This window comes from Narcine bancroftii, unplaced genomic scaffold (genome assembly GCF_036971445.1).
Source record: "Narcine bancroftii isolate sNarBan1 unplaced genomic scaffold, sNarBan1.hap1 Scaffold_111, whole genome shotgun sequence".
NCBI classification, from domain to species: Eukaryota; Metazoa; Chordata; class Chondrichthyes; order Torpediniformes; family Narcinidae; genus Narcine; species Narcine bancroftii.
In genome coordinates, this window is record NW_027211844.1 from 1,300,474 (window position 1) to 1,306,870 (window position 6,397).

Below are 6,397 nucleotides of genomic sequence, written 5' to 3' on the forward strand. Positions count from 1 at the left end.
AATCAAGGGTTATGGAGAGAGAGCTGGGCAGTGGGTCTGAGTGGAAGAATAGTGGAACAGACTCGAAGGGCCTACTTCTGCTCCTATATCTTGTGGTCTATATCCTGCTGGAGACCTAGACAACCTTCCTCTTGTATTCCATTCTTAGAAAACAGTCTGCATCATGAGTTTATGTCATGGGAAACCATTTCCGATTGAATCCCATGTTACAAGTGACCAACACTCCTCCGGGACATTTGTTCTCATGTTATGCCATTTTAGCCAATTCAATAAGATAGCTAAAGACAGCTGCGTTTGTCTTAATGCAAATTCTACATTGACAGGACTACAGCTTCAACATTTTAAAAATTAGTATCGAGCAGCTCAAATGAGATTTCTTGCTTCTTTTTTTGAAAGGGAAAAAATTGAATCAAATAAAATAGGAGAGAGGAAAAGCAGAAGAATTTATATCCAAGTGGGAATTGAAATTAATGGTTGGTGATAAAGATAAACCATTGTTGAAACATTTGATTAATATATGGAATAAAATGAATGATAAAATTGGTGTAAGTGGATATACAAATCCTCGTCTCTTTTTCGAAGGATCGTCAATTTCTGAATAGCTGGTTTCGTCAGGGGATTATAAATGTTGAAGATTGTTATGAAAGGGGTCAAATAATGTCATTTGAGCAACTGAGAAATAAATATTGTATAACTCATCGCAATCTTTTTTGCTATTTCTAACTAAGGACATATTTGAAGGATAAGTTAGGACCAACCATGTTGTACTGAAATAGAAATTCCTTATAAAGAGGAATTGTTAAAATGTTTACTTCGATAATGTATTCTTTATTGCAAGTAGGAACTTTTAAATGAGGAGTTCATAAGTCTAGACAAATGTGGGAAATGGTTTTGAATGTTGTAGTAATGTATGATATAAATTAGTTCAGTATAGTTGTTTTTACATCAGTCATGGAGCAGATGTCAGCAAGAATTTTATCTGAAGGCTACACCTAGAATCAGGTAAGTCATGCAGTTGGATATGAAAAGGACTGTAGGAAGCTGATTTGGCAATAGAGATCACTTGATCCAGGGGAGATGTATTAATTCACTTCAACTCAGCAGTCTGGAACTATTGACCAGAGTTCCACGCTGCAGCAGTGAGGAAGGAATTCACAACTAGTTTTTTTCTAGTTACTTCTTACACTAGAGAAATTGATTAGAATAGAATCAGAATTATCAGATCAATGTTTTAGGTGTGGTGAAGATGTAGCAACTTTCTTGCATTCAACTTATCTTTGTCCTAATGTAAGATCTTTTTAGGGAGAATTATAAATTTTTTGGAACAAGTTACAGGAGATGTTTTTCTGCATAATCGAACTTTATTTTTATTAGGAAATATTGAAGGAACAAGGCCCAAATTAAATCTATTCGTATATCAACTGAAATTTGTTAAATTAGCCTTAGTGGTGATGAGGAAATGTATTGCACTTACTTGGAAATCAGATATATTTTTAGGGATGCCAAGATGACATGCAAACATTCAAAGTTGTATTCTTTTGGAAAGAATTACATATAGCTTGAGAAATATATTCTCTATGCTTTTGAAAATTTGGCACATGAATATTCAAATATTAGGCTTCAATTTCTAATAATGCCCTTTCCATCCCTCTAGACATGGGAGATTCTCCTCTAAGTTGTAAAATTTTAATTTAGATGTGTTAAATTTGCTCGGCACCGCAAACTCTAGGGAAGCGCAGGACTTGCGCAGGGCACCAGAAAACAAGAAGACCAAACCCCATCAACATCTTAGAAGCAGAGGAGTCAATCCACAGGTCAGTGACAATGGAATCAGACCAATGAGGGGTTCTGCAGCTGAAGGACCCACACAGGTGACAGGCTGTTGGTGACTTGAGGAGAGGAACCCATGCAGGCTGTGGGCTTCTGGATAAAGCAGTCAAGGAACTCACACCAGGCCGTGGATTCCTAGAGACTGGTTCAAGACTGGCTAAAAGGGTGTCAGACCTGGGATATGAGTGCTGAAGGGTTCCTAATCGTGTCAGAGTTTCAAAACTGGAGCTCGCATTACCAATGGCTTGGATTGGTCTGTGAGCATTGAAAGAGAATCCACAGACCCTCAGTGACTTGGCCCAGGATTCGGGATGGTGGGGGTGGGGGAGAGTGACTCTCTTTTCCTTCCTTCTCTGACTGCAAGAGGCATTTCAGGCAATTTCTGCCAATGGCGAATCTGTCTGTCTTTCAGCAAGAAAATAGCAATTTTGTGTGATATGACACATTTTAAATACATGACAGTAAATTGTCTCCTGAAATAGAGAGAGAGGTTCAAGTTTCAAACTATTATAAACTCCACTCACTAGAGCTACCTGGATTATACCTCTTCCCACTTATTTTTTTGCAAGGACACCATTGATTTTATCACAACTCCTCTGCTGCATCTGTCCTGTGACAGATTATCTATATTTTATATTGTATGTCGTTATGTTTTTGAAGGATAGATTGTAGGAGTCGTGTAGGTCACAAACAAATACAAACACTTTGCAAAACAGCTCTTACTTAAAATGCAAGAGCTTTGCCGAGAGTGAGTCATGCAGGCGCTGAGAGCCGCCGAGAGCCTTTGCAAAGACTGTTTTACTAAATTATTTCAAAAGCAGGTGCAAAATGGAATATTGTTTTTAAAACAACATGTTATTGGACTCATAAGTTTACTGTTCTAAGAAGGTCATGTGCTTTTGCAAGCAGAGAGGAGACACCAAATAGGCTTTTTTGCTAAAAGAGAGAGAGATGGCAAGCTGGCATCCTGTTGAAACTCCATTTTGAAGACGGGTTGTGAGTTCTCAGTTCAGCCTGTTGAAAAACCTTGTTCTACATACAAGAGGAAATGGCTGGCTAGAAATGGTGTTTCACCTGAAATAAGGGAAACAAAAGGAACTCAATGGTGACCTGCAGAAGAGGTTATCATTTGGAAAACTCTGATGGTGAAAGTTTCTTTGGCAAGACACCAAAGTGGCTGATCAGAGGGAATCAGTTTTTGTGTGTCCAATGAGCAAGAAATCCCTCTCTGAAACCAACAAGAGCCTTCCTGGAGGGTAAACATTTACTTTTAAGCACCAGAGCTTGGTGAAAAGTCATAAATGTTGAATTCTGTGCACAGTATAAGAATTGATAGATACCGGTGAACTTGTAGGAGTGTCAAAGAACTTTATACACATTAAATACACTTGTGCTTAGAATTAGAAAGGGATAATGTTAGGCAGTTACATTAATAGTTATAGTTTAAAGTTTGATCCTGTTTTTTTTTGTTTCAAGGATATTAAAAAGACATTTGTTGAAGTATCCATTTGTCTTGGTGATTTTCTATTGCTGCTAGGTTTTGGGGTCCTCTGGGCCTGTAACAACCCCAAGTTCAGGTCCTCATACCAGGATACCCAAAATGTCTTATTTCTTCAATAATTTCCGATTCCCCCATACTGTCATTGATAAAGCCTGCACCCATATCTCCAATTATCTTTCTGCCTTTACCCCACCTCCCTTCCGGCAGAACACGGACAGAATCCCGCAGATTTCTCACTTACCACCCATCAGCTGCCACATCTGACACGTTATCCTTGGACACTTCCAACTTCAGCACCATCCTCTAACCTGTTACATCTAACCCACTCCACACATATGCTTTTTTCATAGGCGCACGTCTTTCTGTGATTCCCTCGATGGCACTACCCTCTCCACCCACCACCACCTGACGCATTCCCCATTGGAACTGCAGAAATTGACAAACTTGTCCCTACATCTCCTCTCACCTCCATCCAAGGCCACAATCAGGCCTTCCAGGTGAGGCAGAGCTTCACGTGCCCCCCATCCAACCTAATCTAATACATTTGGTAGACTCAGTTGACCTCGATATCAGCAAGACCAAATACAGACTGGGTGGCCATTTTGCTAAACACATGCGCTCTATGGATCTAAACTTGAGCTTCCTGTGGCCTACCATATGAATTTTCGAACCCTTCCAGCAACATGTCTGTTGGCCCCATCCTTCGCCAAGGTGAGGGCAAACAATCTTAAAGAAAACACATTATATTCCTCCTGGGCAGCCTTAAACTCTATAGCATGAACACGAATGTTTCTAATTCAAGCAGCCACTCACCTCTGTCTGATTTCACTGTTTCCATCTCTTGATCTACTGCCCATTTGAATATAATTACTCCTTTAAGGCAGAAGAGTTGACAGTGGTGTTTTCCCCATATAGTTTACATAGATACATAGAAGTTAGGAGCAGGAGTAGGTCATTCGACCCTTCGAGCCTGCTCCGCCATTCAATGAGATCATGGCTGATCTTAAAGTTCAGTACCCCGTTCCCGCCTTATCTCCGTAACCCCTAATTCCCTAATACTGAAGAAATATATCTAATTCCCTCTTAAATATAATTAATGAACATGTCTCTACTGCCCTCTGTGGCAATGAATTCCACAGATTCACCACCCTCTGGGTAAAGAAATTCCTCCTCATCTCGGTCCTAAATGGTTTGCCTATTATCCTCAAACCATGGCCCCGGGTTCTGGATTTTCCCACCATTGGAAAAATCCCATCTGCATCCATTCTGTCCAGTCCTGCCAGAATTTTATATGTCTCTATGAGATCCCCTCTCAATCTTCTAAACTCCAGCGAGTACAATCCCAATTTGCGCAATCTTTCCTCATAAGTCATTCCTGCCATTCCAGGTATCAGCCTGGTGAATTGCCTCTGCACTCCCTCCATTGCAAGAACATCCTTCCTTAGATAAGGTGACCAAAACTCCACACAATACTCCAGGTGTGGTCTCACCAAGGCTCTGTACAGCTGCAGTAAGGTTTCCTTATTCCTATACTCAAACCCTCTTGATATGAAGGTCAACATACCATTTGCCTTTTTAACCGCCTGCTGTACCTGCATGCTCACCTTCAGAGACTGGTGTACAAGTACCCCTAGGTCTCTCTGCACTTCCCCATCTCCCAATCTATTGCCATTCAAATAGTAATCTGCCCTCCGGTTTGTATTACCAAAGTGGATAACCTCACATTTATCCACATTGTAGTGCATTTGCCATGTATCTGCCCAGTCCCCCAATTTATTCAAATCACACTGGAGCTTCCTGACCCCCTCTTCAGTGCACACTAGCTTAGTGTCGTCTGCAAATTTGGAGATATTACATCCAATCCCCTCATCTAGATCATTAATGTAAATTGTGAACAGTTGGGGTCCCAATACAGATCCCTGTGGCACCCCACTGGTCACCGCCTGCCACTCAGAAAATGAGCCATTTATCCCAACTCTCTGTCTTCTATCTGCCAGCCAGTTCCCAATCCACATCAATACCTTGCCCCTAATCCCATGAGCCTTGATTTTGCATGCCAGACATTTATGTGGGACCTTATCGAAGGCCTTTTGGAAGTCCAGGTACACCACATCCACTGGCTCTACCCCATCTATATTACCTGTCACCATCTCAAAGAATTCCAATAGATTTGTCAAGCACGATTTTCCTTTTGTAAATCCATGTTGACTCTGTCCGATCCCTTCTCTGCTAGTCATATGCTCCGCTATTACATCCTTAATAATGGATTCCATCATTTTGCCCACTACTGATGTAAGGCTCACCGGCCTATAATTCCCTGCTTTTTCTCTACCCCACTTTTTAAATAGTGAGGTAACATTAGCTACCCTCCAATCCATGGGTACTGATCCTGAGTCTATCGAGTTCTGAAAATAATTCTTAAAGCATCTGCTATCTGAATGTCCACTTCCTTAAGTACCCTACGATGTAGATTATCAGGCCCTTGGAATTTATCGGCCTTCAATCCCTTCAATTTCCCCAAGACCATGTCCTTAGAGATACTGATTTCTTTCAGCTCCTCCCTTACATTAGTCTCTATGTTTCCCAACATCCTTGGGAGGTTATTTGTATCCTCTCTTGTGAAAACAGAACGAAAGTAAGAATTTAATTGGTCTGCCATTTCCTTATTCCCCATTATATATTCCCCTGATTCTGACTGCAAGGGACCTACTCTGGATTTCACCAATCTTTTCCTCTTGACATATCTATAAAAGCTTTTGCAGTTGGTTTTTATGTTTGCCGCAAGCTTACTCTCGTAATTTATTTTTACCCTCTTGATTAATCCCTTTGTCCTCCTTTGCTGCATCTTGAACTGTTCCCAGTCTTCGGATTTGGTACTTTTTTGGCCAATTGATATGCTCTCTCTTTGGACCTAATGCTGTCTCAAATTTCCCTTGTTATACACGGTTGAGTCACCTTTTTTGGTTTATTTTTATGCCAAACAGGTATAAACAATTTCTGCAATTCTTCCATTAGATCTGTGAATGTTTTCCATTGTCTATCCACCGTCAACCCCCCCCCCCCCAA